The 13,639-nt window shown below is 47.6% G+C and overlaps 1 protein-coding gene across 1 annotated transcript in view; it reads left to right on the top strand.

Moving 5' to 3' along the window:
- Window positions 1-7,050: 7,050 nt before the first annotated feature.
- The window catches only part of CAB39 (calcium binding protein 39), a 42,195-nt gene continuing 35,606 nt past the window's right edge, over window positions 7,051-13,639 (top strand). Inside the window, exon 1 of the mRNA XM_040613213.1 lies at window positions 7,051-7,180. The gene's annotated coding sequence lies outside the window, so the exon portion shown is untranslated. The remainder of the gene's footprint in view (window positions 7,181-13,639) is intronic.

The following is a 13,639-nucleotide window of genomic DNA, read 5'->3' as shown; positions in this document are numbered from 1 at the left end:
TCTTTAATGTCTTTTTTTTTGCTCCTCTCCTCTTCAAATATATTAGGAGATTGTCCTTTTTTATAGGGATGAGGATTTCATGTTCCTCTGGAGGAACCAAAGGGTGTAGGAAGCCCTGCCAGCTCTCGGGGCATAGTTGCTGGGTGGAAAGCAGACCTGAGCCCCAGTGGGGCGAAGAGCAGCCAGGAGCTGTGAGAAGGTGGGTGATGCTCCACGGGCCGGTCTGTGAAGGGCGAAAGCAGGGCTTGCGCTTGTTTCAGCTTCTCCATAATGAGGCATGTAAAAAAAAACCAAACCAGCAAACACCCCACTGTCACAACCCTTTTTTTCTTTCTTGTCTATCTTTAACAATAGGAGCTGTGCCCTGGGTTCACTCTGTCAGAAAGCGAGAGAGGCCACGACACATGTAAGCTCCCCAAGGAATTTTCCAGAAGAACACCTGGGATCAGCTGGGTGTTTTGTTGTGTTTCAAAGGTGATGCTTCCTCCCATCTCCCAGTTCCATGTGCCTACATATACACATGTGCAGACAGCAACTTCCTCGCACACGGAAGACCTTCAGAAGATACAGATTTCCCCGTAGAATGGGAATGAACTAATTCTCTTTCAAAAGTGAATCCTACTGAGCTGGGAGAAAGGGGCTCAGCCCTTCCCCAAACCAGTGCCTGACTTTGAAGGTGGGAGCAGGCAGAGCTCTGGAGTGCCCTCCTCCTCGGGAGCCAGGGATCCCATCAGCAGGAAGAGGAGGAGGATAGGCACAGAAAAGATTTGGAGAGCTTCAGGGAAGGTCCCCCTATGTATTTACTGGAGTGGCTTGACAAAGATTTACGTGTCAAGCGACATGGCAATGGCTCCTGTGTTAACTCAGCTCCACAGCAGCTGAGACCAAACCTAGCCAAACAGCAGCACTAAACCCATGCCATTCACGGCAGCGGTTTTCTGCTATAAGAGCTAATTAATTAGTTTCTGAAGAGTCCTTTGAAGGGGTAAAGCACTAAGGAAGTGCATAGCAGTGTTATCCAGAGGGTGTGGGCTTCAAAGCTTAATGGGCGCTACTTAAATATGAACTGAATTAGTAAACTTGGTTCATGATTTCTTTAAAACATAAAAAAATAGGGAAATCATCTGAAAAAACCACCACCTTTCAGTTGTTTTGGTAGTGCTGAGCCTGAGGAAGTGTTGAGCAATTGGCTTCCAGTTCCCCTTCCCTGGCTTTCAAGTGTAACCTACCGGCATAGCCAGGAAAAATCTTTCTCCTTCAATGATTTTCTAATTTTAGAATCGATTTGGTAAAAGTGGGAGAATAAAAGTGCTGAGAAATAATAGAAGAAAAGCAGTCCTTTTGGAAAGATCGGTGGTGAAATTCAGGTCGGTAGAGAAAGTTCCTGCCGTACTGCTTTTCTCCCAAAGCCTCCTGAATTTTTTGATGTGGCAGCTGGCCCTTGCGCGGACACGTGGAGCAAGGCTGGCTCACGGGGATGATGGTCATTCAGGCGTGTTGGGTGACCAGCAGGACAAAACATTCCCCACCGAGAGCACTCGCGTGGGCTGCCCGCCTGGGGGGCACCTGCACAGGTTCCTGGACTGGGGCTGCCTTCTGCCATTGCTTACCGTACAGCGGCTATGGGTAACGGTATAGGATGAAAACTAAAGGCACCTGCCAATGTATGGAATATCCTTTTCCATTGTTTCACCAGTGTTCACTGCCTGGTGTCTTTCCTAAATGATCTGTGATGCGCAGATGTATTTGCTTCCAGTTCTATCGAATTAATGGATGTATTTGTCTAGGTTTTTTCCTTTTATTTTTTTAACTCAGGAAATACATTCTTACAAGGTGCTGTTTTTCAGGACAGCTTCTGTTTCTATCTTTCATGCTTACCACGCTGATAGAAATCTTGTTTTGCCTTTAGTAGTAGATTCCAACTTCAGTGAATGCTGCTCTTTATAGGTAATATCCAATTGCTCCGCAGTAATAAAAAGTTTATTAAAAGGACATGGTTCTGCAGAATGACGTACTGCTCTTCTTGCTGTCCAGGAAAGGAACTTGCAACAAGTTTGGGGTTTTTTTTCCTATGATTCTTCTGGCAATTGTGTTTCTTTTCTGACAAACTATACATGCTACCCTTAGTTTTTGTGATTTGCAATAACATTTAAAGAATGTGTTTTAATTCTGAATTGGCACCTTGATTTGAGGATAAATCATAGCACCCCTGTGAGAAAAAAACCCAACCACCCAACTGATATGGCTGGCAATTACATTTATTTGTGCTTTCTACTGTAAATAGTTTTTTTGGGGTATGAGCCTGTTCATTCTGTATTCGTTGGATGCACTGGAAGGTAACAATATGCTCACCTAGAGATGTTTCTTTGAGAAAAGCTTTGAGAGCCTGCAGTGAGCATCCTCAGCCAGTAATGGGTGAAACACAGCTCCAGGAACAGTCGCAGCACTTGCGAAACCTGGGTGATTAAATTCAGCCACTTCAGCTTGGTCCAAAGTCCACGGAAAGGCGCAGGATTCTCGTTCCTCCAAACTTTTAAGAACAAGAGTTTCGGTAGGACTGGCATTTATCTTGCTTGGGGTTGTGCCTGTCTGGGCTATGGGTGGTGACATCCAGAGGCGATGGCAGGCTGCAGAACCAGGAGGGATGCTGTGTGGGAAGCAATGGGGGCACTCGGGACCCTTCCCCTGGCAGCAGGGTGGTGGGGGAGAGGAGGAAACACCCTCCAAGGGAAAGAGCATGTGTGTCCTGCTGCATTATAGACCTGGAACAGATAAAAGATAAATGAGGCAATGAGTTACTTCACCTGCACAAAGTGCTGAGGAAGAGGAGGTTGTAGCAAAGGGATTAAGAAATAAGCCTGGACCCCTGGGGAGGGGTGGGACAGAGACCCTCGGGGCTGCTGGGGACCTGCTTTGAATTGGCATTTGAGAGGCAGCTGTGTTGCAGCTCTCTTAGGGAGACCAGCCGGGTGTGAATGACACCCTGTGAGCACGATGCGCTGGCATCGCAAGAGGGACGCGTCGGGCCAGCCCGGTGCTTGGCCGAGCCACAGGAGCTGTGGCAACCTCCCTGCCTCCACCAGCCCTTGGCCACTGGGGAGCAGAGGGAACTGGCCCGGGGCAGCCAGCTGCTGCCAGTCAGGACCTGGCATCCTGCATGGGGTATGGCCAAGGGAAGAAAAGAGGTGGGCAAAACAGAGCGGCTCAAAGGAGGATTAATTTCACAGGATGGCATATTATTTTTCTCTACTTTTGCCATTTGCTGGTGTAGGATGGTGACTGGAGGAGCAGAAGCTGAGCAGCAGGGCTCCCCGGGCCTCAAACCAGCAGCAAAACCCCCTAGGATCCCATTCTGTGTCTGTCCCTCCCGAGCAAAGCACCCCAGTACTTGCCTTTCCACCTTCTTTTTCCTGGTGAAGTAACTCGGATTTTTTTTTTTAATGTTTATTCACTTCCTAATTTGCAAGGATTAATTAATTCACAATGGATGTCTCAGTCGTGGCTGTGAATTAGCAAATTGCTGGTGCACTAAGAGCTCTCTCACGTGTTGAATTTAATTCCTGCTTCTCAGAGCTTAGCAAACCCACGCTCTCTCTGCTGGGGGATTTCCCTGTGGCATACTGCGCGGGGATGGGAGCCGCACCGAACCCATTACTTGCCCCATCTTTTTTCCAATGGTCATTGGTAAAGCGATAGCTATTTTCCAGGAGCTGGTGTTGAATCCCTGTACCAGCGCTTGCCTTTAATTCTTTCTTCTTTCTAGTCAGTACCCTGAATATTATCTGTTTAGACTTGAACGTTTTTAGCATAATTACAGGTTAACGATTTCTCAGACATACACACCCTTTCCACGCTGGCTTTGAAAACAGAGATTGCCAGCTCACAAGCGGGATATACGAATGGCCAGCATTTCGCTGACTGCGCGCCACGGGCCCAAGCTTGGCAAAGCCATTCCCCAAGGTCCCGTCACCTCGTACAGGCAGCGTGGACCCAGAGGTCCAGAGCTGCATCATCTCCTGTATCTTTATATAAGAGCATGTATATGTTTGGGGGATATAAGCAAGTATATACAAATATATACACATATACACACACGCTCACTCTTGTATCTTTTATTTATATATATATATATTTGATACATATATATATCTCTGTCCTGTCCCGTGAGGTGCTGAGCACAGCAGGGCTGGCAGGGGCAGCCCCAGAGGCACTGGTGCGCTGCCAGGCTGGACCTGGATCCCACCATGCTGGTCCTGGATCCCGCGATGCCGGTCCAGGGAGTGATGTACTGAATGCAGAATGACGTACTGCTCTTCTCGCTGTCCAGGAAAGGAATTTGCAACAAGTTTGGGGTTATTTTCCCTATGATTCTTCTAGCAATTGTTTTTTTTTTCTGACAAATTATACATGCTACCCTTAGTTTTTGTGATTTGCAATAACATTTTTTAAATGTGTTTTAATTCTGAGTTGGCACCTTGATTTGAGGATAAATCACAGCATCCCTGTGAGAAAAAAACCCAACAACCACCCAACTGATATGGCTGGCAATTACATTTATTTGTGCTTTCTACTGTAAATAGTTTTTTTGGGGTGTGAGCCTGTTCATTCTGTATTCATTCAGTACCCACTGACCCAGTGCTACTGCAGCTGCCCGGCTGCACCTCCCGGTGCAAATTCCTCTGTGCTTCCATGCTGTCAGCTGCAGGGATGGCTGCAAGCGTGGTCAGAAACACTTCTGTGTCCGAGCTGGAACACACAGCTGACTAAGCAGGATGATTCAAGAAGACTGCTGGCCGAGCATTTCACACGTTCTGTGAGATCTTTCCACATCAGAGAGGGCACCAGGAATCTCTTCTGCTGTCAGGAGCTGTTTCCCACAGTGTGTTGCAGGCAAGTCAAGGGAACTGGAGGAGGGCAAGGGGATCCTGAGCAGGGAAGGTGACGGGAGGCTGCCGGCGGATGACATGCAAAGGGTCCAGGAATGAAAATCCATTTCACAGGGGTGAGAAGCCGGACTGTGAAATACTGCAGGTTGCTGCCAGGCTGCTAAAAGACACAGCTAGCGCTGAGTACGCAGGATCTGTATCAGAACATGGAACCCAGAGCAGCGCAACGGCTGAGCATGCTGCTTGGGCACGGCAGCCAAGCCCTGCCGGGCTGCTGTGCTCTCCCCGCACAGCTGGGGATGGTATTTGGTGCCTGGGTGTGAGAACTATTTCTGCTAACGTTGGAGGGGTTTTTTTGTTTTGTTTTTTTTTATGTAGTAAACTTCCAGCTTGGGGGAAGGGAGCACCTGCAGGCACTGGGGGGGCAGAGGAGACCCTGCAGTCCCCAGGGGAGCGCGTAGGTCCAGCACCTTGTGCAAACCCCATTGCGCTGGTGCAGGTGATGCTGCACAAATTGCTTTTTGCCTTTCAGCTGCCTGGTCGCCTCGCCGCAGCTGGAGTAAATTGTCACTCTGTATGACAGGAGCTCGCTCAGCTGTGAGCACGGCCTGAGCAAGGGGGGCTCAGCCCCTCGGTGCCTGACAGCTCGAGCCACCCAGCAGGAGCTGCAGTGCCCAGTGCAAGCATCCCGGTGGGATCATCCTGGTGGGATCATCCTGGTGGGATCATCCTGGTGGAATCCCAGGGCCTACCGCAGACAGCTCTGCCCGCTGATGCCACTCGCTTGTCATCCAGCAGGCAAGGCCATGGTGACCCGTGAAGTTCAGAGGAGCAACACGCTGCTGCGGGGAAAAATTACGGCACAGAGAAGCCCGACCCAAACCCTCCCCAGTGATGCAATGGGGGAGCGCAGGAAGGCAATGGGGAGAGGCGTAATTAAAAAGAAGCTGAAGGCAGATGCTGTCGCTAGAGCTGTGGAGCGCAGCAGGGCAGGAGGAGCTGCAGGACATTTTGAGAAACCAGGCCGGCAAGCGTCTGGGCACTTCGGGAAACCAGCAGGCAGGCTGCACAGCAGCAGCGCATCGGTCCTGCCGGGTGAGGCTTCACCTCATGGCGTGTAAGAAATTCATGACTCGTTCCATAAAAATGTATTTTTCTGCTTCAAAATCTCTTGGTGTGTTAGACTGCGCTAATGATCTGTGCCGGGACAGAGGTGGGCTTCCGTCCATCCAGGCTAATCCGTGTTCACACAGCCGGGGCAATGGGTGCCTGTTGCCCACCAGGGGCACAGAAATAGCTCGCAGCTCCCGCAGCCCCTCTGCGCCGCGCTGGGAACCTGCGGGAACCATCGGGGCTGGGACTCCCCGGCCATCGGGTGGATGCAGCGGGCTGCCCCCAGCCCCGGTGCTGCCCCCCAGCCCAACGCTGCCCCCAGCACCAGCCCAGCGCTGCCCCCCAGCCCCGGTGCTGCTCCCCAGCCCAGCGCTGCCCCCGAGCCCCACACCCAGGTTCGCCAGGCGGGGCAAGGGGCTCATGGCCGGTGCCAGGGGTCTGCAGGAGGGCAGGGCAAGGGTGTGTGTGTGTCAAAATAGTAAATAAAAATTATAAAACGATAAATACAATGCTAAAATACTAATAAAGAACAAAAGAGCAGTCATAAAGAACGATAATAATAATAATATATTATTAATATATAAGTAGAATACTTATTATATATTTATCAATCTATAAGAATATATTTAAATAGAATAAAATAATACAAGAATAATCAACGATGGAGTTCGGGCGACAATAGTCACAGGAACGGTAGTAAGGAGCAGCGCTGCAGGCCCAAGCGTCCCCGAGGTCCTGGCCCGGTGGTCTCCGGTCACCGCCCCCGGGCTGCCCCCCGCCCCCCGCGCGCCCCGGCGGGAGGCCGCCCACTCGCGGCGGGCGGGCACGGGGCTCCCTGGGGCTCCCCCCTTCCCCGCGGGTCCCCTGTGAGCGCCGCCCTCGGCCCTCCGCGCCGCCAGGGGGCGCCGGCGTGAGGCAGCGGGCGGAAGCGACGCCGCGCTCCGCCGCCGCCCGCCGCCGCCGCGCTCCGCCGCCGGGCGAGGGAAGGGCCGCTGCGACGCAGCAGAGCGCGGGGCGGGGGGGGGGGGAGGGGGCCGGGCGAGCCGGGGCCGCGCCGCGCCTCTGCCTGCAGCCGCCGGAGCCGCGCCGCCAGCCGCCGGAGCCGGGGCGGTCGGGCCGCCAGGGGGCAGGCCCCGCCGGACACGCCGCCGAGGAGGTGCCAGGCCGCGCTCCGCACCGAGGTACCGAGGCGGCGCGGCAGGGCGGGGGGAGGCCGGCGGCGGCCGGCGGCGGGTCGGGCCCAGGTCCGGCGGGCGGTGGTGAGGCGAGGCGGGGAGGGGGGTGCGGGCCGGCGAGCCCGGCGCGCATTGTCCGCCGCTGCCCCCCGGGTCGGGAGGCGGCGCCGCCGCGGCCCGTGCGGCCGCTCGGGGGGAGGCCGGCGGGGAGCGCGGCCAGGCCCGGCCGGTGCCCGCCGCTTTCGGGGCCGTCTCCCCGCTGGGCGGCGGGCGGTGCTGGGAGGGACCGGCCGGGTGCTGCCGGCCGCGCTGGCGGGGAGGGGGGGCTGCGCCGCGGGGTCTGCGCCGCTTGGCGGGGGGGTCTGTGTGAGAGCCGGCGGCAGGCGGGGTGCGGGCCCGGGGTGCGGCGGCGCCTTTTCCCCAAGCGCCTCCGCTGCCGTGCGCGGGTGCGGCGGATCCGCGGGGCTGCGCAGCGCTCGCCTCAGCCCGCCGGCGGGGAGCCGCGGCCGGCCGGCCTGTGCTGCGGGGTGCCGGGGGGTGCCCCGGGCCAGCCGGGCGGCAAGGGCACGCCGGTGGGCAGGCTGCCCCCCCCGGTGCCTCCGGGGCAGGGGGGCACCCGGCCGGCTTTGTTCTGGCCTCTGTTACACGGGCTGGTTTGGCGGTGCGGAGCAGGCACTTAACGCAGCCTCTCAGCGTCCAGCTCCGAGGCCTCTTCCTACAATTGTTACTCCTGTTCGTAGCCCTGATCGGCCTTTGAGATCCTCGGATTTTTGCAGGCTGTCCCGTAGAAAGCTAACACGGCGAGATCACTGTCTTCCATAAACGAAAAAAAAGTTTTTTTCCATCGTTATTTTCTTAAAAACCTGTGAAATGCTACTAGTATTTAAAGTAGGGTGTAACCGATATTTTTTTGGTTTATTTTTTAAATTTTTTAAAAAGAAAATTTAATTTTTGGTAGGTGATTGTGTAGGTGTGTAGGATTTATTTAAAACCTATATGCTGTCTTATGGGAATGGTGTGATTTAATTTGCATGATGAGTCAAAGATTAAATTACATGACCTAGGCTCTGTAATTTCAGTGAGGCGAGTAACGAGGCTTGGAAGAACAGTTTAAATGTAGATCAGAAATACAATTTGATTAGCATCAAAATATTGCAAAGCTTTGTGTGCGTGTGGTTCTTTAAACTTACCTGTCCGAAACTCTAATTTAAGGCCCTGTGTTTTCCTTTCAGCAGTGCGGTTCATCACCAGGAAACGTGTCTTCCTTTTTAACGCGAAGAGCTCATGAAATCATATACTGTCAGAGGAAATTTAACATCCTGAGCTTGCACCTTGGCATCTAAGCTTTTAAATAATAGATTTTTACTATTTACTGTGTACTTTTAGTTAATACTTATTACCTGTTGATGTGGGACATGCCTTTAACTGCAGAGAAAAAAAAAGGCCAAGAAATAGTCTGTGAATTAGGATAAGGATGGTACCTGTTTCAAGGTCAGAAATGACTTCATGTTTTCTTTTTTCAGTTGTCCTGTATAAATTGGCTGCTTGTCTGATCTATAAGAGTGGCATGATGCCCCATGGCACCGTGTCTTGGTAGGACTCTGCCATGGACTCACTGCTGTAAGAGTATTGTATTTTACAGTTAGCTTTATGGTTGTCTTGTGATGTGAGAAACTGTTGGGTCAGCCAGCTAGTATACACGTGGCTTAAATTTACTTGTATTTAAACTGTTATCTCGATAGCGGTGTGATATATGTGTTGTTGGGGACTTTCCTTGGTCAGTCGGAAAAAGTACTGGTGGCACAGGGAGCAAGCGGAATAAAGGTCTTGTATGTGTTATCAACACTGTTCTCACACCAAATCCAAAACACAGCACTGCCCCAGCAACTAAAACCAACATTAACTCTATCCCAGCTGAAACCAGGACAGTGGACTAACATGCTGCTGAATATTTCTAAATGCTGAGAGCACTGGGTTTTTTTCCCAGTTAATTTTATTCTCTTATTTATGTTGATGTGGAGTTCTGAAACTTCGATGCATTTTGTAGGCATTTAATGCATGGTTGTAGATGGAGAATTGTAAAACAATACTTTTTTTTTTTTTAGGATATGTTTTTATACAAAAGAGACTAAATAGAAGTGCCAGTTAAGTAATACTTTGTGACAATATGTTTATGAGAGATAATTATACACTTTAGATATTTTCAAGCGCAGACAAATGTGTATTCCCAGTGGGGTGTGATAATACTAAGAAAACTCCACCTCTTGGAATTCCTTGATTGCTTTTGTGAAACATTTATTCATGGGGGAATGGTATCTATTTTGCGTTCTTTCGTGGAAACTAACGTGTCTTTTATTAACGGGTGGTAGTCGAACGAGACCTTACTGTTGTGCTGTTCATGCTGCGCTTACTAGGTTTCGTGGCATTTTTCTGAATATTAGAATTTATGTGACCAGTGTCCTCTCTTCTGAATCAGTTGTGTATTGAGTTTGCAAATTTTTTTAAAGAGATGTTTGCAGCCTTAATTATTGAGTAATTTTTTTCTGAAGGCTTTGATAATCTCTGTAATGCGCTTAGAGGCTTTAGACACATCACTAGAATGATGTCTTTTTTTGGTACTGCGTGTAGAGTTTATGAATGGTGCTCTAAAAGTTGATGCTGGTTTGAAGCAGGGTGTGGGAAGAAGCGTAGATGACCTTTTGAATTCTCTTCTGGCCCTGCTTTTCTGTACTTCTGACACTTTATAATATAGTTTAATAACAAGAGCAGCTATTAATGTATGATTATCTTTGGCTAATTGGAGGCATCTCACAGCTTTCTATCAAAAATTTGATTTGACTTATTTGCCTCTTCAAAATTAGTAGTACTACAATATCCTGAAGCTATTTATGTGAATAACGTGCAAAGGAAAAATATGAGTTGAGTTTCAAAACCAGTATTTTCTAGATCATGCAGTTGAAATTTTGTAAATGTAGCAATCTGTGGTAAGGAATTAGTGGGCTGCATGCACTTTTTCACTTCTTGAGTGCCAGTTGAAGCCAGGTATTAATGACATTGGAGAAAAACCTTTTTAGTTGGTTGGTGATCATAAGTCATAGCATTCACTGTAACTGTATTTTTGTAGCTGTAGATAAACCCCAAGAATGAAGAAAAATTCCTTTTGTTATTAGGGCTTAAGATTTTGTGCTGTTCTAAAAGGAGAACTTGTAGAACACTACTTCCCCAATTTGGTTTCTGATTTAGGGTGTTTATTAGTCTGAATTGTTTGGAAGTTCAGCTCTCATTCCCTTCCATCTGGGCTCTCTCTTTCCCTGTATTTTCCAGCAGTACCGTGCTTCTTGCACCGCAAGATGCAGAGTTGTGAGCCAGAAGGAAGCTGAATGTCTTCACTTAGAAGGTGAAACTTTATGCTGAGATCCCGCCCTCTTCCCCTCCCTACCCCCCCCCCCCCCCCCCCCTCCAAGTGCAAACACAAAGGTTAAATTAGAAGATGAGGCTGTCTTGAATTATTTTGACGGAGTTGAGCTAGGCTTTTAAATGCATGCTTCGGGAGTACTTAGGGCTTAAACTGGTGTCATGTGAGTTTGGTCTTTCTTTAGCCTGAGCAGATTTATGTGCTTTCAGAATTCCACCTTATGATAAAATGGCACTTTTCGTTTGTCCGTATTTAAATACTCTTTTATAAAGGATTGAGTTCAGGATTGATCCAAACTGGAAGCAGCCAAAATACTGTGTTTGCAGGAGTAACTGTGGTCATTCTTCATGGCCTGCTTTTTTTCAGACAACATTAATTTAGAAAGTAAATTGCTTAGGTTTAAATAAACAACTGCAGTTTGCTTTCTAACTCCCTTGGTTTTAGTATGCTGGCTAATACTTCATGTGTGTAGTCAAAAGACACTATAAAAAGTTCCTGACTGTGGACTTCGGATATGCTAAAAGGAAGCAAACTTTAAGCCTGTTCACAAGGGCATAAAATTCTGGGGGAAATCACTGAATGTTGTAGCTAATCTTTCTGTTTATTGGAAATCTACTACTTCTAATAAAATACCTAGGTCTTTTCTAAAGATCTGTTTGCTTTGTAATTCATTCCTCCCCTTCAAACACTCAGATAATTCATCACTAAAAAATCAAATATAGCAAGACAGTTAAAAATTTGAGAAGTTATCATTAGTACAGAACTGTAGCGTGTAACATGTTTTTCTAAGTTCAGAAACATCTTTGGATTAAGTTATTCAGGAGTTACTGCTTGGAGTTACTCTAAAATGTTCAGGTATACTGTCAGATATTTCACAGTGAAATGGCTGCATCAGTGAAAAATTGCTGTGTGCTGCTTTTGATCCTTACCCCATTGTGTATTTTTTTAAAAAATCAATTTTTATTGATAACAAATCATTTTTTCTCACTAAAAGAATGTAAATAAGTTTAACTCCAAACCCTGCAAGATTTGCAATGTGACACTTAAAAATAGCTAAGATGGAACCTGGCTATAAATTAAATTGAATTAATATGTCAGCTTTTTGGGGAGTTGAATATGCATGAATGTGAGAGAAGTACTTAGGTTCAGTTGTTTGTGTGTGTGAAATGCCTGTCATTTTTCTCTACTTCCCTGGTCAAGAGCTCACCTGGGAAGGCTTACAACGGATGGATACCTTTTTTTCAAGTATTCGTTCAGAGCCGTGCCAGCTTCCCAGCTCATCTGCTGAGGAGGTTGCTTTGAAAAATATGCAACCTGTAGACATTGAATTATCAGTAGCATCTTGTGTGGTGTGGTAGATGTGTGTGCTGACACGTGCAGAGCATCCTGCTGCAGTGGAGTCTCTGAGCTTTTCCTCTGGGTAAGCAGTTTCAAGAGTTTTTGTTAACAGTTGTAGAAATGAGGCGAAAGCTGCTTGTGTAGTATATTTTACTTTGACTGTTACATGTGAAATGTGCCCTTTACTGCTTTGGCAGATGATGTTCCTTTTAATATATATACCAAAATATTTTTTTAGTTCTTTTTTTGCCTTATATATTGTAATGATTTATAAAATTAACCAGCATATAACTTTTTGACTTTATCAAATACATTGTAAAAGCAAAGAAAAAACAAAAGTTTGTTCACAGAGGAGTAAGACTTCAATGTAGGGGATTTTATTCTACCTAAATGAGACCTTAGTGATAGGCTCCATGCGTGTCTGTAACACAGGTGATGCCTGAGAAGTTTCTCCCACACAGTTGATGAATGCATCGTTCTTCTAACTTGTAACACCTGCTATTCAAGTCCTAAGTTTCTTCTGACTGGAGATTGCTAGTGATGGAGAAACTTTACAGGGGAATTTAAAGTGATACCTTGTAGCGGAGAGAGTTGAGGCACAGTTCTTGCTAAAGACTTTGTATATGCTCAGTACTGTATTAGAAAAATGTTGAGGAAGCAAATCTCTCAAAAGTAACGAAGAATTCAGAACCTCAGTTTGCTTATACTGATGTGGTGCAAAATGTTTGCTTATGTGTTTGTTTTCAGGTAGGTTTTTTTCAACAGAACTTTTTTTCCCGTCAGTGCACGAGAACATGCTTGGTGCAGAGACATCCTTTGCGTGTACTCGTTTAGTCACAAGGTAGTATTTGGTCTTCTGCTTTATTGCGTGAAACTCAGGTGTCTGAAGACAGGAAGATTCCAGATTTTTGAGCTTTTCATTCACAGATCTAATGTTCACAGATACTAATGAAAGTACATTTCACAGTGTTCTTCAGCAGCACGGTGATTTTCCCACTTTTTTTCAGGTAACGATGCTGAAGCACAAAGAATTTTCTCCTGTGTTTGAATGTGTGATGATGTATGTGTTGTCTGGTGGAGCACTTGAGAGCTTACACTTCCAAACTTTGTTTCCAGTGGCATCAGCTCATGATGTAAGATTCAGTTGGCTAAACATAGATATCTAGCGTCATTTTAGATGCTTCAAGGCCCAAGACAGGTAGGAGGTTTGTGATTTTTCTGAAGGGGCAGTTGGGAGACCAGCTGTGCTTGTTCTAGTGCATTTGCAGTGGCATTCGTCATTCAGGCACCTGAATTCCTGCAGTGGTACGAGTTGTTAGTCTCAGAATCTCATTTTGGGCTCCCAGAAGAGGATGGATACTTCAGCAGTGACCATGAATTAGGCACTTGGGTTATGTGTTGCCTAATGAGAAAGGATGATCTGGGGTAGGATTCTGCTGTCTGGGGCAGTACTTTAGAGTCCTGACTGAAGGACCTGGTTTGCTGTCCTCTGCCTTGTTGCATGCTTTCCAGCTTCAAAATCAAATAAGGACAAGTTGTTATGGAAGACTTGTCTTTTTTGTAGTCCGATGTAATTTGTCAGTGGAATGAATGAAGGCTTCTCTTAAAGTGCCATTGAGGAAAACTGAAATAATTACAATAATTAGAAAACCTTAAGTCTTGATGTGTTGGATGTTAGACTTGAGGGCCTTGCTACTTGAACATGAGAAATT

The sequence above is a fragment of the Falco naumanni genome, chromosome 13 (assembly GCF_017639655.2).
Source record: "Falco naumanni isolate bFalNau1 chromosome 13, bFalNau1.pat, whole genome shotgun sequence".
NCBI classification, from domain to species: Eukaryota; Metazoa; Chordata; class Aves; order Falconiformes; family Falconidae; genus Falco; species Falco naumanni.
The sequence above is the reverse complement of the archived record's forward strand: the minus strand, read 5'-3'. Positions and strand labels throughout refer to the sequence as shown.